The following is a 21,286-nucleotide window of genomic DNA, read 5'->3' as shown; positions in this document are numbered from 1 at the left end:
TATAAAACCACGAGATGTAGAAATTAGATGGAACTTAACATGATCTGCGTTAACTTCACAGGGACGTGACCCATCTAATCCACAGAGCCAAAGTGGAGAATTGAACTGACTGGAGAGCTGCATCTTAACGCTGACCTCCCGGACCTCGCCCTCCTGAAATGTTCCAAAGAAGCTCAACAAACACTCGAGGAACAGCAGCGCATCTTTCCACTGGGCTCAATACAGCTTTCACACTCATAGTGTGTGCAACAGTCTCACACTGTAAATGCTGCCCCCATTCTGTGTGTCCTTCCATCGCAGATTTGGGTTTGAATCTTGTTTCCACTTCTTCTTTGTATCCGGGCGGTAGTTGTTGAGAGCTGGCACAGACACAGCGGCTGGAATGGCCTCATACTGTGGTGTAATTATTCTCTCATTCGATGCTCACCTCACTCTGTGGCCAGGGAACCCTAGGCCTTTTCTCATTTAATCTCTCCTGACTTGCACCCTGTCAGAGCGCTTTCCTGTTGTTCTGTTTGCTCCCACCAGGATTTCACTTGGTTAAAACGTCCGACATTTCTAACCCGTCCCGGTTTTAATGAAAGGTGATGGTGAAAGACAAGCTTTGTTGTCCTGTCGACAAATTCCGCCTGACTCGCTGAGTTGTTCCAGTGTTTTCCGCAGATGTTAGATCGACTTTCGATGGCAATAACAGCGTGCTTCTGTTACTTTCCCGGGGCTCGTTGGTCTAGGGGTATGACATTCACTTACCTCTATTGACTAATTCCAGTTGATTCAGGCAGCCCTCTGTATGTTTCATTTTATTCAGTTCAACAGCATCAGACTGTGTAATCTCTCTTCTCCCTCCACCATCTGTTTATTTCCATCAAGTTATTTTCATTCCTTCCATTGGTATGTTTTACGCTCAGCATTGCGCCCCTCCCCCCAGCCCATACCATCCTACTTGAGCAACCCTGTCGCCAATTGTTCGCTGACACACTGCTTACTTTGTTCTGCTATTAACACATTCTGATCTCTTGAGGCGCCACTATCAGCAACTTTGTTAGCCTTGATTAGCCTCATTTACATTCCCTTTTTCTTTCTGTCCGAGACTTTTTCGTCATTTTCCACCTATTGCTGACCACTCTATCGAGGCCCAATAGGGCACGCCAACCCCGCCCCATCCACATTTGTCTGAATCTGACCCCATTTCCAGTTCTCCAGCTTTGACAAAGAGTCACCCAGGCCCGGAACGACCGCTGCCATCTCGCTCCACAGAGGCCGTCAGTCCTGCTGAGATTGTCCAGTATGTTCTGTTTTTGTTTCAGAATGAAGCATCCGCAGTAAGTTGCATTTGTCGTTCATTTAGACATGTTTGACATGGTGCATAAGTAGGTTTATCTGCATTAGTAAATGCATGCAATTCTGTTGTGGATGAACTAGCTCCGCATATCCAAAATAAGAAGGTCCTTTTCTTCTCATTGCCTGTCGAAAATTCAGTGCTTGTGACTTAATGTGGAATTTATTTTGGTGGCTCATGAGAGACTAATCCTCATAATCCTAGAACATACGAGATGGGGAACACAAGTACTTTGTGCAAACATTCCTCACACAACATGAGAAGCACTTGATGTTTCTACCCGGTATGGCCCCGGGGACCTTTCGCATGTTAGGGGAATGTGCTAACCACTACACTACAGAAACCGCTGGCGGTGCAGTAATCAATGGACTTGTGCAATGTTCAACCTCACTGTGTTGCTGCAGATTCTCATGGTTCGTCTGAGAGGCCATGTCACTTATTACAAGAAGACAGCCGTTTCTTTAAAACCGATGTCTCAACTTATAAAACAATCAGGAATCGAACTTTACAGACCTGAAGATAAGTTATGTTTTGCTTGAAGTGGAAGTTAAATTGAGAATGCAGGGCTTTCGTAAATAACCACAACCAGACGGGTACATGCATTTTGTTATTCCTCGTTGATGAAGACCAGTTACGAGATTGCGGCAATAGTCAGCAACAGACTAAACTGGAAATACGAGATGTTTCTGCCCGGTTTCGAACCGGGGACCTTTCGCGTGTTAGGCGAATGTGATAACCACTACACTACAGAAACAGCTGGCAATCAACGGACGTGTACAATGTGCAACCTCACTGTGTTGCTGCAGATTCGCATGGTGAGGCTGAGAGGCTAGGCCACTTATTACAAGACGACTGCTGTTTCTTTCAAAAACAGATGTTTCAACATATAAAACCACGAGATGTAGAAATTAGATCGAACTTAACATGATCTGCGTTAACTTCACAGGGACGTGACCCATCTAATCCACAGAGCCAAAGTGGAGAATTGAACTGACTGGAGAGCTGCATCTTAACGCTGACCTTCCGGACCTCGGCCTCCTGAAATGTTCCAAAGAAGCTCAACAAACACTCGAGGAACAGCAGCGCATCTTTCCACTGGGCTCAATACAGCTTTCACACTCATAGTGTTTGCAACCGTCTCACACTGTAAATGCTGCCCCCATTCTGTGTGTACTACCATCGCAGATTTGGGTTTGAATCTTGTTTCCACTTCGTCTTTGTATCCGGGCGGTAGTTGCTGAGAGCTGGCACAGACACAGCGGCTGGAATGGCCTCATACTGTGGTGTAATTATTCTCTCATTCGATGCTCACCTCACTCTGTGGCCAGGGAACCCTAGGCCTTTTCTCATTTCATCTCTCCTGACTTGCACCCTGTCAGAGCGCTTTCCTGTTATTCTGTTTGCTCCCACCGGGATTTGACTTGGTTAAAACGTCCGACATTTGTAACCCGTCCCGGTTTTAATGAAAAGTGATGGTGAAAGACGAGCTGTGTTGTCCTGTCGACAAATCCCGCCTGACTCGCTGAGTTGTTCCAGTATCTTCCGCAGATGTCGGATCAACTTTCGATACGAGAATTGAAGACGTTCTGCTCACTTTGCTCTGCATCAAGAATCAGCTGTCCCACCCAGTGAGTTAAAGCGCACGCCAAAAGTTCGAATTCCGAGCCAGCCAGGAGTCGAACCTGGAATCTCCTGATTCGTAGTCAGACGCGTTATCCATTGCGCCACTGGCCCAGCCGGGTGCATGCATTTTGCTATTCCTTATTGAGCCTCTGTGGCGCATTCGGCGGGATTCATTCACATTGGGTTTCCTTTGAGAAGCTGAGCTCACACAGCAGGGAACCAATACGTTCCCGAGACAATCAAGACATTTTCTAAAAGCTTGTCTATGTGTGGATATTCACTTACTTCTATTGACTTATTCCAGTAGATTCAGGCAGCTCTCTGTATGTTTCATTTTATTCAGTTCAACAACATCAGACTGTGTAACCTCTCTTCCCCCTCCACCATCTGCTTCTTCCCCCTCCACCATCTGTATCCATCATCTTATTTTAATTCCTTGCATTGATATGTTTTACCCTCAGCATTGCCCCCCTCCCCCAGCCCATACCATCCTACTTGAGCAATCTGATCCCTGTCGCCAATTGTTCGCTGACACACTGCTTACTTTCTGCGATTAACACATTCTGATCTCTTGAGGCGCCACTATCAGCACCTTGATTAGCCTCATTTACATTCCCTTTTTCTTTCTGTCCGAGACATTTTCGTCATTTTCCACCTATTGCTGACCACTCTATCGAGGCCCAATAGGGCACGCCAACCCCGCCCCATCCACATTAGTCAGAATCTGACCCCATTTCCAGTTCTCCAGCTTTGACAAAGAGTCACCCAGGCCCGGAACGACCGCTGCCATCTCGCTCCACAGAGGCTGTCAGTCCTGCTGAGATTGTCCAGTATGTTCTGTTTTTGTTTCAGAATGAAGCATCCGCAGTAAGTTGCGTTTGTCGTTCATTTAGACATGTTTGAGATGGTGAATAAGTATGTTTATCTGCATTTGTAAATGCATGAAATTCTGTTGTGGATGAACTAGCTCCGAATATCCAAAATAAGAAGGTCATTTTCTTCTCATTGCCTGTCGAAAGTTCAGTGCTTGTGACTTAATGTGGAATTTATTTTAGTGGCTCATGAGAGACTAATCCTCATAATCCTCGAACATACGAGATGGGGGAACAAAAGTACTTTGTGCAAACATTACTCACACAACATGAGAAGCACTTGATGTTTCTACCCGGTATGGCCTCGGGGACCTTTCGCATGTTAGGGGAATGTGCTAACCACTACACGACAGAAACCGCTGGCGGTGCAGTAATCAATGGACTTGTGCAATGTTCAACCTCACTGTGTTGCTGCAGATTCTCATGGTTCGTCTGAGAGGCCATGTCACTTATTACAAGAAGACAGCCGTTTCTTTAAAACCGATGTCTCAACTTATAAAACAATCAGGAATCGAACTTTACAGACCTGAAGATAAGTTATGCTTGAAGTGGAAGTTAAATTGAGAAGGCAGGGCTTTCGAAAATAACCACAACCATACGGGTGCATGCATTTTGCTATTCCTCGTTGATGAAGACCAGTTACGAGATTGCGGCAATAGTCAGCAACAGCCTAAACTGGAAGTACGAGATGTTTCTGCTCGGTTTCGAACTTTTCGCGTGTTAGGCGAATGTGATAACCACTACACTACAGAAACAGCTGGCAATCAACGGACGTGTACAATGTGCAACCTCACTGTGTTGCTGCAGATTCGCATGGTGAGGCTGAGAGGCCAGGCCACTTATTACAAGACGACTGCTGTTTCTTTCAAAAACAGATGTTTCAACATATAAAACCACGAGATGTAGAAATTAGATCGAACTTAACATGATCTGCGTTAACTTCATAGGGACGTGACCCATCTAATCCACAGAACAAAGTGGAGAATTGAACTGACTGGAGAGCTGCATCTTAACGCTGACCTCCCGGACCTCGCCCTCCTGAAATGTTCCAAAGAAGCTCAACAAACACTCGAGGAACAGCAGCGCATCTTTCCACTGGGCTCAATACAGCTTTCACACTCATAGTGTGTGCAACAGTCTCACACTGTAAATGCTGCCCCCATTCTGTGTGTCCTTCCATCGCAGATTTGGGTTTGAATCTTGTTTCCACTTCTTCTTTGTATCCGGGCGGTAGTTGTTGAGAGCTGGCACAGACACAGCGGCTGGAATGGCCTCATACTGTGGTGTAATTATTCTCTCATTCGATGCTCACCTCACTCTGTGGCCAGGGAACCCTAGGCCTTTTCTCATTTAATCTCTCCTGACTTGCACCCTGTCAGAGAGCTTTCCTGTTGTTCTGTTTGCTCCCACCAGGATTTGACTTGGTTAAAACGTCCGACATTTCTAACCCGTCCCGGTTTTAATGAAAGGTGATGGTGAAAGACAAGCTTTGTTGTCCTGTCGACAAATTCCGCCTGACTCGCTGAGTTGTTCCAGTGTTTTCCGCAGATGTTAGATCGACTTTCGATGGCAATAACAGCGTGCTTCTGTTACTTTCCCGGGGCTCGTTGGTCTAGGGGTATGACATTCACTTACCTCTATTGACTAATTCCAGTTGATTCAGGCAGCCCTCTGTATGTTTCATTTTATTCAGTTCAACAGCATCAGACTGTGTAATCTCTCTTCTCCCTCCACCATCTGTTTATTTCCATCAAGTTATTTTCATTCCTTCCATTGGTATGTTTTACCCTCAGCATTGCGCCCCTCCCCCAGCCCATACCATCCTACTTGAGCAACCCTGTCGCCAATTGTTCGCTGACACACTGCTTACTTTGTTCTGCTATTAACACATTCTGATCTATTGCGGCGCCACTATCAGCACCATTGTTCGCCTTGATTAGCCTCATTTACATTCCCTTTTTCTTTCTGTCCGAGACTTTTTCGTCATTTTCCACCTATTGCTGACCACTCTATCGAGGCCCAATAGGGCACGCCAACCCCGCCCCATCCACATTTGTCTGAATCTGACCCCATTTCCAGTTCTCCAGCTTTGACAAAGAGTCACCCAGGCCCGGAACGACCGCTGCCATCTCGCTCCACAGAGGCCGTCAGTCCTGCTGAGATTGTCCAGTATGTTCTGTTTTTGTTTCAGAATGAAGCATCCGCAGTAAGTTGCATTTGTCGTTCATTTAGACATGTTTGAGATGGTGAATAAGTAGGTTTATCTGCATTAGTAAATGCATGAAATTCTGTTGTGGATGAACTAGCTCCGCATATCCAAAATAAGAAGGTCCTTTTCTTCTCATTGCCTGTCGAAAATTCAGTGCTTGTGACTTAATGTGGAATTTATTTTAGTGGCTCATGAGAGACTAATCCTCATAATCCTAGAACATACGAGATGGGGAACACAAGTACTTTGTGCAAACATTCCTCACACAACATGAGAAGCACTTGATGTTTCTACCCGGTATGGCCCCGGGGACCTTTCGCATGTTAGGGGAATGTGCTAACCACTACACTACAGAAACCGCTGGCGGTGCAGTAATCAATGGACTTGTGCAATGTTCAACCTCACTGTGTTGCTGCAGATTCTCATGGTTCGTCTGAGAGGCCATGTCACTTATTACAAGAAGACAGCCGTTTCTTTAAAACCGATGTCTCAACTTATAAAACAATCAGGAATCGAACTTTACAGACCTGAAGATAAGTTATGTTTTCCTTGAAGTGGAAGTTAAATTGAGAATGCAGGGCTTTCGTAAATAACCACAACCATACGGGTGCATGCATTTTGCTATTCCTCGTTGATGAAGACCAGTTACGAGATTGCGGCAAGAGTCAGCAACAGACTAAACTGGAAATACGAGATGTTTCTGCCCGGTTTCGAACCGGGGACCTTTCGCGTGTTAGGCGAATGTGATAACCACTACACTACAGAAACAGCTGGCAATCAACGGACGTGTACAATGTGCAACCTCACTGTGTTGCTGCAGATTCGCATGGTGAGGCTGAGAGGCTCGGCCACTTATTACAAGACGACTGCTGTTTCTTTCAAAAACAGATGTTTCAACATATAAAACCACGAGATGTAGAAATTAGATCGAACTTAACATGATCTGCGTTAACTTCACAGGAACGTGACCCATCTAATCCACAGAGCCAAAGTGGAGAATTGAACTGACTGGAGAGCTGCATCTTAACGCTGACCTTCCGGACCTCGGCCTCCTGAAATGTTCCAAAGAAGCTCAACAAACACTCGAGGAACAGCAGCGCATCTTTCCACTGGGCTCAATACAGCTTTCACACTCATAGTGTGTGCAACCGTCTCACACTGTAAATGCTGCCCCCATTCTGTGTGTAGTACCATCGCAGATTTGGGTTTGAATCTTGTTTCCACTTCGTCTTTGTATCCGGGCGGTAGTTGCTGAGAGCTGGCACAGACACAGCGGCTGGAATGGCTTCATTCTGTGGTGTAATTATTCTCTCATTCGATGCTCACCTCACTCTGTGGCCAGGGAACCCAAGGCCTTTTCTCATTTCATCTCTCCTGACTTGCACCCTGTCAGCGCGCTTTCCTGTTATTCTGTTTGCTCCCACCGGGATTTGACTTGGTTAAAACGTCCGACATTTCTAACCCGTCCCGGTTTTAATGAAAAGCGATGGTGAAAGACGAGCTGTGTTGTCCTGTCGACAAATCCCGCCTGACTCGCTGAGTTGTTCCAGTATCTTCCGCAGATGTCGGATCAACTTTCGATACGAGAATTGAAGACGTTCTGCTCACTTTGCTCTGCATCAAGAATCAGCCGTCCCACCCAGTGAGTTAAAGCGCACGCCAAAAATTCGAATTCCGAGCCAGCCAGGAGTCGAACCTGGAATCTCCTGATTCGTAGTCAGACGCGTTATCCATTGCGCCACTGGCCCAGCCGGGTGCATGCATTTTGCTATTCCTTATTGAGCCTCTGTGGCGCATTCGGCGGGATTCATTCACATTGGGTTTCCTTTGAGAAGCTGAGCTCACACAGCAGGGAACCAATACGTTCCCGAGACAATCAAGACATTTTCTAAAAGCTTGTCTATGTGTGGATATTCACTTACTTCTATTGACTTATTCCAGTAGATTCAGGCAGCTCTCTGTATGTTTCATTTTATTCAGTTCAACAACATCAGACTGTGTAACCTCTCTTCCCCCTCCACCATCTGCTTCTTCCCCCTCCATCATCTGTATCCATCATCTTATTTTAATTCCTTGCATTGATATGTTTTACCCTCAGCATTGCCCCCCTCCCCCAGCCCATACCATCCTACTTGAGCAATCTGATCCCTGTCGCCAATTGTTCGCTGACACACTGCTTACTTTCTGCGATTAACACATTCTGATCTCTTGAGGCGCCACTATCAGCACCTTGATTAGCCTCATTTACATTCCCTTTTTCTTTCTGTCCGAGACATTTTCGTCATTTTCCACCTATTGCTGACCACTCTATCGAGGCCCAATAGGGCACGCCAACCCCGCCCCATCCACATTAGTCTGAATCTGACCCCATTTCCAGTTCTCCAGCTTTGACAAAGAGTCACCCAGGCCCGGAACGACCGCTGCCATCTCGCTCCACAGAGGCTGTCAGGCCTGCTGAGATTGTCCAGTATGTTCTGTTTTTGTTTCAGAATGAAGCATCCGCAGTAAGTTGCGTTTGTCGTTCATTTAGACATGTTTGAGATGGTGAATAAGTATGTTTATCTGCATTTGTAAATGCATGAAATTCTGTTGTGGATGAACTAGCTCCGAATATCCAAAATAAGAAGGTCATTTTCTTCTCATTGCCTGTCGAAAGTTCAGTGCTTGTGACTTAATGTGGAATTTATTTTAGTGGCTCATGAGAGACTAATCCTCATAATCCTCGAACATACGAGATGGGGGAACAAAAGTACTTTGTGCAAACATTACTCACACAACATGAGAAGCACTTGATGTTTCTACCCGGTATGGCCTCGGGGACCTTTCGTATGTTAGGGGAATGTGCTAACCACTACACGACAGAAACCGCTGGCGGTGCAGTAATCAATGGACTTGTGCAATGTTCAACCTCACTGTGTTGCTGCAGATTCTCATGGTTCGTCTGAGAGGCCATGTCACTTATTACAAGAAGACAGCCGTTTCTTTAAAACCGATGTCTCAACTTATAAAACAATCAGGAATCGAACTTTACAGACCTGAAGATAAGTTATGCTTGAAGTGGAAGTTAAATTGAGAAGGCAGGGCTTTCGAAAATAACCACAACCATACGGGTGCATGCATTTTTGCTATTCCTCGTTGATGAAGACCAGTTACGAGATTGCGGCAATAGTCAGCAACAGACTAAACTGGAAGTACGAGATGTTTCTGCCCGGTTTCGAACTTTTCGCGTGTTAGGCGAATGTGATACCCACTACACTACAGAAACAGCTGGCAATCAACGGACGTGTACAATGTGCAACCTCACTGTGTTGCTGCAGATTCGCATGGTGAGGCTGAGAGGCTAGGCCACTTATTACAAGACGACTGCTGTTTCTTTCAAAAACAGATGTTTCAACATATAAAACCACGAGATGTAGAAATTAGATCGAACTTAACATGATCTGCGTTAACTTCACAGGGACGTGACCCATCTAATCCACAGAGCCAAAGTGGAGAATTGAACTGACTGGAGAGCTCCATCATAACGCTGACCTCCCGGACCTCGCCCTCCTGAAATGTTCCAAAGAAGCTCAACAAACACTCGAGGAACAGCAGCGCATCTTTCCACTGGGCTCAATACAGCTTTCACACTCATAGTGTGTGCAACAGTCTCACACTGTAAATGCTGCCCCCATTCTGTGTGTCCTTCCATCGCAGATTTGGGTTTGAATCTTGTTTCCACTTCTTCTTTGTATCCGGGCGGTAGTTGTTGAGAGCTGGCACAGACACAGCGGCTGGAATGGCCTCATACTGTGGTGTAATTATTCTCTCATTCGATGCTCACCTCACTCTGTGGCCAGGGAACCCTAGGCCTTTTCTCATTTAATCTCTCCTGACTTGCACCCTGTCAGAGCGCTTTCCTGTTGTTCTGTTTGCTCCCACCAGGATTTGACTTGGTTAAAACGTCCGACATTTCTAACCCGTCCCGGTTTTAATGAAAGGTGATGGTGAAAGACAAGCTTTGTTGTCCTGTCGACAAATTCCGCCTGACTCGCTGAGTTGTTCCAGTGTTTTCCGCAGATGTTAGATCGACTTTCGATGGCAATAACAGCGTGCTTCTGTTACTTTCCCGGGGCTCGTTGGTCTAGGGGTATGACATTCACTTACCTCTATTGACTAATTCCAGTTGATTCAGGCAGCCCTCTGTATGTTTCATTTTATTCAGTTCAACAGCATCAGACTGTGTAATCTCTCTTCTCCCTCCACCATCTGTTTATTTCCATCAAGTTATTTTCATTCCTTCCATTGGTATGTTTTACCCTCAGCATTGCGCCCCTCCCCCCAGCCCATACCATCCTACTTGAGCAACCCTGTCGCCAATTGTTCGCTGACACACTGCTTACTTTGTTCTGCTATTAACACATTCTGATCTCTTGAGGCGCCACTATCAGCAACTTTGTTAGCCTTGATTAGCCTCATTTACATTCCCTTTTTCTTTCTGTCCGAGACTTTTTCGTCATTTTCCACCTATTGCTGACCACTCTATCGAGGCCCAATAGGGCACGCCAACCCCGCCCCATCCACATTTGTCTGAATCTGACCCCATTTCCAGTTCTCCAGCTTTGACAAAGAGTCACCCAGGCCCGGAACGACCGCTGCCATCTCGCTCCACAGAGGCCGTCAGTCCTGCTGAGATTGTCCAGTATGTTCTGTTTTTGTTTCAGAATGAAGCATCCGCAGTAAGTTGCATTTGTCGTTCATTTAGACATGTTTGACATGGTGAATAAGTAGGTTTATCTGCATTAGTAAATGCATGAAATTCTGTTGTGGATGAACTAGCTCCGCATATCCAAAATAAGAAGGTCCTTTTCTTCTCATTGCCTGTCGAAAATTCAGTGCTTGTGACTTAATGTGGAATTTATTTTAGTGGCTCATGAGAGACTAATCCTCATAATCCTAGAACATACGAGATGGGGAACACAAGTACTTTGTGCAAACATTCCTCACACAACATGAGAAGCACTTGATGTTTCTACCCGGTATGGCCCCGGGGACCTTTCGCATGTTAGGGGAATGTGCTAACCACTACACTACAGAAACCGCTGGCGGTGCAGTAATCAATGGACTTGTGCAATGTTCAACCTCACTGTGTTGCTGCAGATTCTCATGGTTCGTCTGAGAGGCCATGTCACTTATTACAAGAAGACAGCCGTTTCTTTAAAACCGATGTCTCAACTTATAAAACAATCAGGAATCGAACTTTACAGACCTGAAGATAAGTTATGTTTTGCTTGAAGTGGAAGTTAAATTGAGAACGCAGGGCTTTCGTAAATAACCACAACCAGACGGGTGCATGGATTTTGCTATTCCTCGTTGATGAAGACCAGTTACGAGATTGCGGCAATAGTCAGCAACAGACTAAACTGGAAATACGAAATGTTTCTGACCGGTTTCGAACCGGGGACTTTTCGCGCGTTAGGCGAATGTGATAACCACTACACTACAAAAACAGCTGGCAATCAACGGACGTGTACAATGTGCAACCTCACTGTGTTGCTGCAGATTCGCATGGTGAGGCTGAGAGGCTAGGCCACTTATTACAAGACGACTGCTGTTTCTTTCAAAAACAGATGTTTCAACATATAAAACCACGAGATGTAGAAATTAGATCGAACTTAACATGATCTGCGTTAACTTCACAGGGACGTGACCCATCTAATCCACAGAGCCAAAGTGGAGAATTGAACTGACTGGAGAGCTGCATCTTAACGCTGACCTTCCGGACCTCGCCCTCCTGAAATGTTCCAAAGAAGCTCAACAAACACTCGAGGAACAGCAGCGCATCTTTCCACTGGGCTCAATACAGCTTTCACACTCATAGTGTGTGCAACCGTCTCACACTGTAAATGCTGCCCCCATTCTGTGTGTAGTACCATCGCAGATTTGGGTTTGAATCTTGTTTCCACTTCGTCTTTGTATCCGGGCGGTAGTTGCTGAGAGCTGGCACAGACACAGCGGCTGGAATGGCCTCATACTGCGGTGTAATTATTCTCTCATTCGATGCTCACCTCACTCTGTGGCCAGGGAACCCTAGGCCTTTTCTCATTTCATCTCTCCTGACTTGCACCCTGTCAGAGCGCTTTCCTGTTATTCTGTTTGCTCCCACCGGGATTTGACTTGGTTAAAACGTCCGACATTTCTAACCCGTCCCGGTTTTAATGAAAAGTGATGGTGAAAGACGAGCTGTGTTGTCCTGTCGACAAATCCCGCCTGACTCGCTGAGTTGTTCCAGTATCTTCCGCAGATGTCGGATCAACTTTCGATACGAGAATTGAAGACGTTCTGCTCACTTTGCTCTGCAGCAAGAATCAGCTGTCCCACACAGTAAGTTAAAGCGCACGCCAAAAGTTCGAATTCCGAGCCAGCCAGGAGTCGAACCTGGAATCTCCTGATTCGTAGTCAGACGCGTTATCCATTGCGCCACTGGCCCAGCCGGGTGCATGCATTTTGCTATTCCTTATTGAGCCTCTGTGGCGCATTCGGCGGGATTCATTCACATTGGGTTTCCTTTGAGAAGCTGAGCTCACACAGCAGGGAACCAATACGTTCCCGAGACAATCAAGACATTTTCTAAAAGCTTGTCTATGTGTGGATATTCACTTACTTCTATTGACTTATTCCAGTAGATTCAGGCAGCTCTCTGTATGTTTCATTTTATTCAGTTCAACAACATCAGACTGTGTAACCTCTCTTCCCCCTCCACCATCTGCTTCTTCCCCCTCCACCATCTGTATCCATCATCTTATTTTAATTCCTTGCATTGATATGTTTTACCCTCAGCATTGCCCCCCTCCCCCAGCCCATACCATCCTACTTGAGCAATCTGATCCCTGTCGCCAATTGTTCGCTGACACACTGCTTACTTTCTGCGATTAACACATTCTGATCTCTTGAGGCGCCACTATCAGCACCTTGATTAGCCTCATTTACATTCCCTTTTTCTTTCTGTCCGAGACATTTTCGTCATTTTCCACCTATTGCTGACCACTCTATCGAGGCCCAATAGGGCACGCCAACCCCGCCCCATCCACATTAGTCTGAATCTGACCCCATTTCCAGTTCTCCAGCTTTGACAAAGAGTCACCCAGGCCCGGAACGACCGCTGCCATCTCGCTCCACAGAGGCTGTCAGTCCTGCTGAGATTGTCCAGTATGTTCTGTTTTTGTTTCAGAATGAAGCATCCGCAGTAAGTTGCGTTTGTCGTTCATTTAGACATGTTTGAGATGGTGAATAAGTATGTTTATCTGCATTTGTAAATGCATGAAATTCTGTTGTGGATGAACTAGCTCCGAATATCCAAAATAAGAAGGTCATTTTCTTCTCATTGCCTGTCGAAAGTTCAGTGCTTGTGACTTAATGTGGAATTTATTTTAGTGGCTCATGAGAGACTAATCCTCATAATCCTCGAACATACGAGATGGGGGAACAAAAGTACTTTGTGCAAACATTACTCACACAACATGAGAAGCACTTGATGTTTCTACCCGGTATGGCCTCGGGGACCTTTCGCATGTTAGGGGAATGTGCTAACCACTACACGACAGAAACCGCTGGCGGTGCAGTAAACAATGCACTTGTGCAATGTTCAACCTCACTGTGTTGCTGCAGATTCTCATGGTTCGTCTGAGAGGCCATGTCACTTATTACAAGAAGACAGCCGTTTCTTTAAAACCGATGTCTCAACTTATAAAACAATCAGGAATCGAACTTTACAGACCTGAAGATAAGTTATGCTTGAAGTGGAAGTTAAATTGAGAAGGCAGGGCTTTCGAAAATAACCACAACCATACGGGTGCATGCATTTTGCTATTCCTCGTTGATGAAGACCAGTTACGAGATTGCGGCAATAGTCAGCAACAGACTAAACTGGAAGTACGAGATGTTTCTGCCCGGTTTCGAACTTTTCGCGTGTTAGGCGAATGTGATACCCACTACACTACAGAAACAGCTGGCAATCAACGGACGTGTACAATGTGCAACCTCACTGTGTTGCTGCAGATTCGCATGGTGAGGCTGAGAGGCTAGGCCACTTATTACAAGACGACTGCTGTTTCTTTCAAAAACAGATGTTTCAACATATAAAACCACGAGATGTAGAAATTAGATCGAACTTAACAAGATCTGCGTTAACTTCACAGGGACGTGACCCATCTAATCCACAGAGCCAAAGTGGAGAATTGAACTGACTGGAGAGCTGCATCTTAACGCTGACCTCCCGGACCTCGCCCTCCTGAAATGTTCCAAAGAAGCTCAACAAACACTCGAGGAACAGCAGCGCATCTTTCCACTGGGCTCAATACAGCTTTCACACTCATAGTGTGTGCAACAGTCTCACACTGTAAATGCTGCCCCCATTCTGTGTGTCCTTCCATCGCAGATTTGGGTTTGAATCTTGTTTCCACTTCTTCTTTGTATCCGGGCGGTAGTTGTTGAGAGCTGGCACAGACACAGCGGCTGGAATGGCCTCATACTGTGGTGTAATTATTCTCTCATTCGATGCTCACCTCACTCTGTGGCCAGGGAACCCTAGGCCTTTTCTCATTTAATCTCTCCTGACTTGCACCCTGTCAGAGCGCTTTCCTGTTGTTCTGTTTGCTCCCACCAGGATTTGACTTGGTTAAAACGTCCGACATTTCTAACCCGTCCCGGTTTTAATGAAAGGTGATGGTGAAAGACAAGCTTTGTTGTCCTGTCGACAAATTCCGCCTGACTCGCTGAGTTGTTCCAGTGTTTTCCGCAGATGTTAGATCGACTTTCGATGGCAATAACAGCGTGCTTCTGTTACTTTCCCGGGGCTCGTTGGTCTAGGGGTATGACATTCACTTACCTCTATTGACTAATTCCAGTTGATTCAGGCAGCCCTCTGTATGTTTCATTTTATTCAGTTCAACAGCATCAGACTGTGTAATCTCTCTTCTCCCTCCACCATCTGTTTATTTCCATCAAGTTATTTTCATTCCTTCCATTGGTATGTTTTACCCTCAGCATTGCGCCCCTCCCCCCAGCCCATACCATCCTACTTGAGCAACCCTGTCGCCAATTGTTCGCTGACACACTGCTTACTTTGTTCTGCTATTAACACATTCTGATCTCTTGAGGCGCCACTATCAGCAACTTTGTTAGCCTTGATTAGCCTCATTTACATTCCCTTTTTCTTTCTGTCCGAGACCTTTTCGTCATTTTCCACCTATTGCTGACCACTCTATCGAGGCCCAATAGGGCACGCCAACCCCGCCCCATCCACATTTGTCTGAATCTGACCCCATTTCCAGTTCTCCAGCTTTGACAAAGAGTCACCCAGGCCCGGAACGACCGCTGCCATCTCGCTCCACAGAGGCCGTCAGTCCTGCTGAGATTGTCCAGTATGTTCTGTTTTTGTTTCAGAATGAAGCATCCGCAGTAAGTTGCATTTGTCGTTCATTTAGACATGTTTGACATGGTGAATAAGTAGGTTTATCTGCATTAGTAAATGCATGAAATTCTGTTGTGGATGAACTAGCTCCGCATATCCAAAATAAGAAGGTCCTTTTCTTCTCATTGCCTGTCGAAAGTTCAGTGCTTGTGACTTAATGTGGAATTTATTTTAGTGGCTCATGAGAGACTAATCCTCATAATCCTAGAACATACGAGATGGGGAACACAAGTACTTTGTGCAAACATTCCTCACACAACATGAGAAGCACTTGATGTTTCTACCCGGTATGGCCCCGGGGACCTTTCGCATGTTAGGGGAATGTGCTAACCACTACACTACAGAAACCGCTGGCGGTGCAGTAATCAATGGACTTGTGCAATGTTCAACCTCACTGTGTTGCTGCAGATTCTCATGGTTCGTCTGAGAGGCCATGTCACTTATTACAAGAAGACAGCCGTTTCTTTAAAACCGATGTCTCAACTTATAAAACAATCAGGAATCGAACTTTACAGACCTGAAGATAAGTTATGTTTTGCTTGAAGTGGAAGTTAAATTGAGAATGCAGGGCTTTCGTAAATAACCACAACCAGACGGGTGCATGCATTTTGCTATTCCTCGTTGATGAAGACCAGTTACGAGATTGCGGCAATAGTCAGCAACAGACTAAACTGGAAGTACGAGATGTTTCTGCCCGGTTTCGAACTTTTCGCGTGTTAGGCGAATGTGATACCCACTACACTACAGAAACAGCTGGCAATCAACGGACGTGTACAATGTGCAACCTCACTGTGTTGCTGCAGATTCGCATGGTGAGGCTGAGAGGCTAGGCCACTTATTACAAGACGACTGCTGTTTCTTTCAAAAACAGATGTTTCAACATATAAAACCACGAGATGTAGAAATTAGATCGAACTTAACATGATCTGCGTTAACTTCACAGGGACGTGACCCACCTAATCCACAGAGCCAAAGTGGAGAATTGAACTGACTGGAGAGCTGCATCTTAACGCTGACCTCCCGGACCTCGCCCTCCTGAAATGTTCCAAAGAAGCTCAACAAACACTCGAGGAACAGCAGCGCATCTTTCCACTGGGCTCAATACAGCTTTCACACTCATAGTGTGTGCAACAGTCTCACACTGTAAATGCTGCCCCCATTCTGTGTGTCCTTCCATCGCAGATTTGGGTTTGAATCTTGTTTCCACTTCTTCTTTGTATCCGGGCGGTAGTTGTTGAGAGCTGGCACAGACACAGCGGCTGGAATGGCCTCATACTGTGGTGTAATTATTCTCTCATTCGATGCTCACCTTACTCTGTGGCCAGGGAACCCTAGGCCTTTTCTCATTTAATCTCTCCTGACTTGCACCCTGTCAGAGCGCTTTCCTGTTGTTCTGTTTGCTCCCACCAGGATTTGACTTGGTTAAAACGTCCGACATTTCTAACCCGTCCCGGTTTTAATGAAAGGTGATGGTGAAAGACAAGCTTTGTTGTCCTGTCGACAAATTCCGCCTGACTCGCTGAGTTGTCCCAGTGTTTTCCGCAGATGTTAGATCGACTTTCGATGGCAATAACAGCGTGCTTCTGTTACTTTCCCGGGGCTCGTTGGTCTAGGGGTATGACATTCACTTACCTCTATTGACTAATTCCAGTTGATTCAGGCAGCCCTCTGTATGTTTCATTTTATTCAGTTCAACAGCATCAGACTGTGTAATCTCTCTTCTCCCTCCACCATCTGTTTATTTCCATCAAGTTATTTTCATTCCTTCCATTGGTATGTTTTACCCTCAGCATTGCGCCCCTCCCCCCAGCCCATACCATCCTACTTGAGCAACCCTGTCGCCAATTGTTCGCTGACACACTGCTTACTTTGTTCTGCTATTAACACATTCTGATCTCTTGAGGCGCCACTATCAGCAACTTTGTTAGCCTTGATTAGCCTCATTTACATTCCCTTTTTCTTTCTGTCCGAGACCTTTTCGTCATTTTCCACCTATTGCTGACCACGCTATCGAGGCCCAATAGGGCACGCCAACCCCGCCCCGTCCACATTTGTCTGAATCTGACCCCATTTCCAGTTCTCCAGCTTTGACAAAGAGTCACCCAGGCCCGGAACGACCGCTGCCATCTCGCTCCACAGAGGCCGTCAGTCCTGCTGAGATTGTCCAGTATGTTCTGTTTTTGTTTCAGAATGAAGCATCCGCAGTAAGTTGCATTTGTCGTTCATTTAGACATGTTTGACATGGTGAATAAGTAGGTTTATCTGCATTAGTAAATGCATGAAATTCTGTTGTGGATGAACTAGCTCCGCATATCCAAAATAAGAAGGTCCTTTTCTTCTCATTGCCTGTCGAAAATTCAGTGCTTGTGACTTAATGTGGAATTTATTTTAGTGGCTCATGAGAGACTAATCCTCATAATCCTAGAACATACGAGATGGGGAACACAAGTACTTTGTGCAAACATTCCTCACACAACATGAGAAGCACTTGATGTTTCTACCCGGTATGGCCCCGGGGACCTTTCGCATGTTAGGGGAATGTGCTAACCACTACACTACAGAAACCGCTGGCGGTGCAGTAATCAATGGACTTGTGCAATGTTCAACCTCACTGTGTTGCTGCAGATTCTCATGGTTCGTCTGAGAGGCCATGTCACTTATTACAAGAAGACAGCCGTTTCTTTAAAACCGATGTCTCAACTTATAAAACAATCAGGAATCGAACTTTACAGACCTGAAGATAAGTTATGTTTTGCTTGAAGTGGAAGTTAAATTGAGAATGCAGGGCTTTCGTAAATAACCACAACCAGACGGGTGCATGCATTTTGCTATTCCTCGTTGATGAAGACCAGTTACGAGATTGCGGCAATAGTCAGCAACAGACTAAACTGGAAGTACGAGATGTTTCTGCCCGGTTTCGAACTTTTCGCGTGTTAGGCGAATGTGATACCCACTACACTACAGAAACAGCTGGCAATCAACGGACGTGTACAATGTGCAACCTCACTGTGTTGCTGCAGATTCGCATGGTGAGGCTGAGAGGCTAGGCCACTTATTACAAGACGACTGCTGTTTCTTTCAAAAACAGATGTTTCAACATATAAAACCACGAGATGTAGAAATTAGATCGAACTTAACATGATCTGCGTTAACTTCACAGGGACGTGACCCATCTAATCCACAGAGCCAAAGTGGAGAATTGAACTGACTGGAGAGCTGCATCTTAACGCTGACCTCCCGGACCTCGCCCTCCTGAAATGTTCCAAAGAAGCTCAACAAACACTCGAGGAACAGCAGCGCATCTTTCCACTGGGCTCAATACAGCTTTCACACTCATAGTGTGTGCAACAGTCTCACACTGTAAATGCTGCCCCCATTCTGTGTGTCCTTCCATCGCAGATTTGGGTTTGAATCTTGTTTCCACTTCTTCTTTGTATCCGGGCGGTAGTTGTTGAGAGCTGGCACAGACACAGCGGCTGGAATGGCCTCATACTGTGGTGTAATTATTCTCTCATTCGATGCTCACCTTACTCTGTGGCCAGGGAACCCTAGGCCTTTTCTCATTTAATCTCTCCTGACTTGCACCCTGTCAGAGCGCTTTCCTGTTGTTCTGTTTGCTCCCACCAGGATTTGACTTGGTTAAAACGTCCGACATTTCTAACCCGTCCCGGTTTTAATGAAAGGTGATGGTGAAAGACAAGCTTTGTTGTCCTGTCGACAAATTCCGCCTGACTCGCTGAGTTGTCCCAGTGTTTTCCGCAGATGTTAGATCGACTTTCGATGGCAATAACAGCGTGCTTCTGTTACTTTCCCGGGGCTCGTTGGTCTAGGGGTATGACATTCACTTACCTCTATTGACTAATTCCAGTTGATTCAGGCAGCCCTCTGTATGTTTCATTTTATTCAGTTCAACAGCATCAGACTGTGTAATCTCTCTTCTCCCTCCACCATCTGTTTATTTCCATCAAGTTATTTTCATTCCTTCCATTGGTATGTTTTACCCTCAGCATTGCGCCCCTCCCCCCAGCACATACCATCCTACTTGAGCAACCCTGTCGCCAATTGTTCGCTGACACACTGCTTACTTTGTTCTGCTATTAACACATTCTGATCTCTTGAGGCGCCACTATCAGCAACTTTGTTAGCCTTGATTAGCCTCATTTACATTCCCTTTTTCTTTCTGTCCGAGACCTTTTCGTCATTTTCCACCTATTGCTGACCACGCTATCGAGGCCCAATAGGGCACGCCAACCCCGCCCCGTCCACATTTGTCTGAATCTGACCCCATTTCCAGTTCTCCAGCTTTGACAAAGAGTCACCCAGGCCCGGAACGACCGCTGCCATCTCGCTCCACAGAGGCCGTCAGTCCTGCTGAGATTGTCCAGTATGTTCTGTTTTTGTTTCAGAATGAAGCATCCGCAGTAAGTTGCATTTGTCGTTCATTTAGACATGTTTGACATGGTGAATAAGTAGGTTTATCTGCATTAGTAAATGCATGAAATTCTGTTGTGGATGAACTAGCTCCGCATATCCAAAATAAGAAGGTCCTTTTCTTCTCATTGCCTGTCGAAAATTCAGTGCTTGTGACTTAATGTGGAATTTATTTTAGTGGCTAATGAGAGACTAATCCTCATAATCCTAGAACATACGAGATGGGGAACACAAGTACTTTGTGCAAACATTCCTCACACAACATGAGAAGCACTTGATGTTTCTACCCGGTATGGCCCCGGGGACCTTTCGCATGTTAGGGGAATGTGCTAACCACTACACTACAGAAACCGCTGGCGGTGCAGTAATCAATGGACTTGTGCAATGTTCAACCTCACTGTGTTGCTGCAGATTCTCATGGTTCGTCTGAGAGGCCATGTCACTTATTACAAGAAGACAGCCGTTTCTTTAAAACCGATGTCTCAACTTATAAAACAATCAGGAATCGAACTTTACAGACCTGAAGATAAGTTATGTTTTGCTTGAAGTGGAAGTTAAATTGAGAATGCAGGGCTTTCGTAAATAACCACAACCAGACGGGTGCATGCATTTTGCTATTCCTCGTTGATGAAGACCAGTTACGAGATTGCGGCAATAGTCAGCAACAGACTAAACTGGAAGTACGAGATGTTTCTGCCCGGTTTCGAACTTTTCGCGTGTTAGGCGAATGTGATACCCACTACACTACAGAAACAGCTGGCAATCAACGGACGTGTACAATGTGCAACCTCACTGTGTTGCTGCAGATTCGCATGGTGAGGCTGAGAGGCTAGGCCACTTATTACAAGACGACTGCTGTTTCTTTCAAAAACAGATGTTTCAACATATAAAACCACGAGATGTAGAAATTAGATCGAACTTAACATGATCTGCGTTAACTTCACAGGGACGTGACCCATCTAATCCACAGAGCCAAAGTGGAGAATTGAACTGACTGGAGAGCTGCATCTTAACGCTGACCTCCCGGACCTCGCCCTCCTGAAATGTTCCAAAGAAGCTCAACAAACACTCGAGGAACAGCAGCGCATCTTTCCACTGGGCTCAATACAGCTTTCACACTCATAGTGTGTGCAACAGTCTCACACTGTAAATGCTGCCCCCATTCTGTGTGTCCTTCCATCGCAGATTTGGGTTTGAATCTTGTTTCCACTTCTTCTTTGTATCCGGGCGGTAGTTGTTGAGAGCTGGCACAGACACAGCGGCTGGAATGGCCTCATACTGTGGTGTAATTATTCTCTCATTCGATGCTCACCTTACTCTGTGGCCAGGGAACCCTAGGCCTTTTCTCATTTAATCTCTCC

The 21,286-nt window shown here is 45.8% G+C and overlaps 6 non-coding genes across 6 annotated transcripts; all 6 read right to left on the bottom strand.

Annotated features, from left to right (window-relative positions):
- Positions 1–2,020: 2,020 nt before the first annotated feature.
- Positions 2,021–2,093, bottom strand: trnav-aac (transfer RNA valine (anticodon AAC)). The gene has a single exon. It is a non-coding gene; the product is annotated as a tRNA-Val (tRNA).
- A 907-nt stretch (positions 2,094–3,000) lies between these two features.
- Positions 3,001–3,073, bottom strand: trnar-acg (transfer RNA arginine (anticodon ACG)). Its single transcript has one exon. It is a non-coding gene; the product is annotated as a tRNA-Arg (tRNA).
- Positions 3,074–6,738: 3,665 nt separating this feature from the next.
- On the bottom strand, positions 6,739–6,811 carry trnav-aac (transfer RNA valine (anticodon AAC)). Its single transcript has one exon. It is a non-coding gene; the product is annotated as a tRNA-Val (tRNA).
- A 907-nt stretch (positions 6,812–7,718) lies between these two features.
- On the bottom strand, positions 7,719–7,791 carry trnar-acg (transfer RNA arginine (anticodon ACG)). Its single transcript has one exon. It is a non-coding gene; the product is annotated as a tRNA-Arg (tRNA).
- A 3,668-nt stretch (positions 7,792–11,459) lies between these two features.
- On the bottom strand, positions 11,460–11,532 carry trnav-aac (transfer RNA valine (anticodon AAC)). Its single transcript has one exon. It is a non-coding gene; the product is annotated as a tRNA-Val (tRNA).
- A 907-nt stretch (positions 11,533–12,439) lies between these two features.
- trnar-acg (transfer RNA arginine (anticodon ACG)) lies at positions 12,440–12,512 on the bottom strand. The gene has a single exon. It is a non-coding gene; the product is annotated as a tRNA-Arg (tRNA).
- Positions 12,513–21,286: the final 8,774 nt, after the last annotated feature.

The sequence above is a fragment of the Scyliorhinus torazame genome, chromosome 5 (assembly GCF_047496885.1).
Source record: "Scyliorhinus torazame isolate Kashiwa2021f chromosome 5, sScyTor2.1, whole genome shotgun sequence".
NCBI classification, from domain to species: domain Eukaryota; kingdom Metazoa; phylum Chordata; class Chondrichthyes; order Carcharhiniformes; family Scyliorhinidae; genus Scyliorhinus; species Scyliorhinus torazame.
Note: the sequence above shows the minus strand (reverse complement) of the source record. Positions and strands in the feature narration are given on the sequence as shown.